Source organism: Pinus tabuliformis, chromosome 1_2 (assembly GCF_031772625.1).
Source record: "Pinus tabuliformis cultivar Carrire ecotype Pingquan chromosome 1_2, CPIR1, whole genome shotgun sequence".
Taxonomy (NCBI): Eukaryota; Viridiplantae; Streptophyta; class Pinopsida; order Pinales; family Pinaceae; genus Pinus; species Pinus tabuliformis.
Window position 1 is genome coordinate 1,172,377,569 of NC_142298.1, and position 3,313 is coordinate 1,172,380,881.

Consider the following 3,313-nt stretch of genomic DNA (forward strand, 5'->3'; position numbering starts at 1 on the left):
GAAATCACAAGTATATCATCGTGGTCATAGACTAATTTACTAAGTGGGCTGAGGCCATGCCTACTTTCAAGAATGACAGTGAAACAACGACCTTGTTTCTCTTCAATCAAGTTATTTCCTAGTTCAGTATTCCTAAAGAAATTTTCACTGACCATGGCAGCCATTTCCAAAATCAACTGATGTCGGAATTGGCTCTCAAGTTGGGTTTCCGGCAGGAGAATTCGTCTCTGTACTATCCTCAAGCCAATGGGTAGGTCGAAGCCGTGAACAAATCCCTTAAAAACATCCGACAAATGACAATTAACAAAGCTATATCCAATTGGCACATCATGTTATATCCGACACTTTGGGCATACCGAATGTCAGTTAAGACTGCCACTGGTTTTACTCCCTTTCAACTAGTTTACGAGTTGGAATCTATTTTTCCTGTAGAATGTGAAATTACTTCCCTTAAACTGGATGTTGAACTTCTTCCTGAGACTTCTAGTGTCGAAGAACGCCTCATTCATTTGGAACATCTGGATGAGTAGCGTCGAGATGATGCCACAATAAAGGAAGCTCATAAAAAGGGGCTAAAACTCAATACGGTAAAGTTGTCTATCCTAGAAATTTTTCTGAATGCGACCTTGTCTTTCTACGATCAAGATAAATATGTCTTGGGGGCAGGCAGGTTTAAATATATGTGGTACAGTCCCTTCATTGTCAAGCGAGTTTTGAAAAAGGGAGCTTATGAATTGATTGATTTTGAAGGAAACAAGTTGGTAGAGCCCAGAAATGGGCTCTACCTTAAGAAGTACTTTTCTTAGGCTTCGGTCGAGCATTTACTTGTTTGTATATATTGTATGATTGTACAGATCTATCTATCGGTTTTAGTGATGTCGATATTTTTTTATCTACTTTAGCAGGTATTGATGGATGATTTGATATATCTAGGGTTCGTCGACGGTGCCAGTAGACACACCCGAAACCTTTCTTCCGCGGCTTGGGTGATTTATTATCCATCTACCCAATTGATGGTTTCGAGAGGAGTATGTATCAGTCCTGCTTCAAATAATATTGCCGAATATACTGTTCTTATTAATTTACTATCTGGGGTGATATCTCTTGATATTGATTCATTAGTAGTTTATTTGGATTCACAACTAGAGGCATCTCAACTGAATAACATCTATCAGGTACGAGATCCTTATTTGTATCGCCAATTTATGAGAGTGCGTTTATTGCAAAGATCATTTGTTTACATCACATTTGTTCACATTCCACGATCAGAAAATTCCTTAGCATATTCTATTGCTAACCAAGCATTGGATTGGCATATAAATCATTCATCACATTAAAACATCAAAAATAATCGAAGTATCATATGTATATATGATCATCATAAAACCGTGTGTATATAAATAGAGTTTTTGTGTCCAAAATAATATACAAAATCGGTACAAAATGCCCTAAAAAAATTTGGGCTTATAACCATCATCATGTCTAATCACAAAAATATCTGATCATCTATCTAATGATCCTGCTCAGGATGAGCAGCTAGAAAGAAAACGACGGCATTAGCCACCCACCGAAATAGTCGCACCCAGTCCCGTGGTACTCCCACCACGCGCCGCTGCATCTCCTCTGGTAAGTCCTCTATGGCCACCATGGGTACTTGGTGAGTCAATCTCACCAATTTTCTTTGGACTGCATGGAGGACTCTCTCAGTCTCAGCTGCAGCCCCTTCAACATCCCTTCCACGACGCCTATGTCGAGGAAGTCCATCAGGTCTCACTGGTCCCACATCTGAAACATGATCAATAATTTTGTAAGTGTCTTGTCTCATCAAAAATATATTTAATTCATTTATATTGAAAATCCAAAAAATCTTAAAATTCAAAAATTAAAAAATCATTTATACCTATGGCCCCCTTGTGTCTGGTGGAAATACTAGATTCAGATCTCCTCGGAAATCCATTCTAGCATAAGGGTAGTCTTCGACTGCAATGACCTGTTGTTCCCACCAAAGGAAAAACTCGTCATCAAAAGTCATCCTAGGGACCTCACCACCCCCTAGGCGTTTCATCAAGTCAGCCCACCTACCCATCCGTGGATCTCTCGAGCTACTGATGGTGGACAGTACCTTGGGACGAAGCCCAGGTACTCTCTCAAAAAAGAAAGAACATAAGATAGTTCCTTATCCAAAATTCTTTGTCTGACCCTTCTGGATGGAAGTGAGTTGTTTCTTCATGTTGGTTAGCAGAGGTGTACACCAATCGAAGACTGTAGTGAGACAATCCACTGCAAGGCTCATAGAAACACATGAAGCCTGATGTAGAGCAGCAGAACCGTTTACCCTGGCTATGGTAAATAGTAGGATTCTCAATAATAAACTCTCTACATACTTGATTGGAATCTAACTTCCAACCTTTTTGGGGTTGCCATGATAGTATATACGGACGTATTCTTCTACACTAAGACTACCTCTTGTCCTTCCAGTTGAGTGCACTCTCTCTCCCCTTTGGGAAAGACCTGTAATGAACTAAATGTCTTCTATCTCGATCCTCAGGGGCATCTAATCAATCACGAATGCATCTTCTTCTGCACTCCAGTAATGAATTAGCAGCTCAACCAATCGAGTATTCTCCTTCATGTTTGGAATTTTGGAGAGTTTTAATAAACCACATCCTCTCAAGGCATCTAATGCATTTTGATCCTCCATCACTTGGTTATCAATGGCACTGTGCTCTCTTTCACGCAAGGTAATTGTCATCTATTTTGAATCAGATCAGTGGAAACTCTGATTAACATGAAAAATAACTTGAAATCCTGCAGTTAAAGGATAATTTGATACCAAGAGGTTTGGTGCCACTTGAAGAATTATTTGATTTCGATCATGTGGCTCAAAATCCCAAAATGCAACCTACTAGAATTGAAGTGGAAGATTGTAACATAGGGACTAAAGAAAAAATAAAGATTGTGAAGCTTTCTAAGTCTTACCTCCGGAAGGTCAGGGATTAGCCAAATTGATGGTTGAATCAAATTTACATGCATTAGATATAAATTTCATTGTTTCTCAAGACAGTGAAGAAGAAGTAGTCCAACATGTATCAGAAAGGTTTATTTCTTCCCCTTGGTATACATATATCATCTATCTTCTGCAACATTTACAAGCTCCACCTATTTTGACTAAAACAAATGAGAGGTTTCTTAAATTAAAGGTTGTTAAATTTTGTATTCTAAATCAGTCTTTGTATTGGAAAGATTAAGGAGGAATATTTCTAAATTTTTTATTAGAGGATGAGGCAGATAAGACAATGTAAGAGTTTCATAA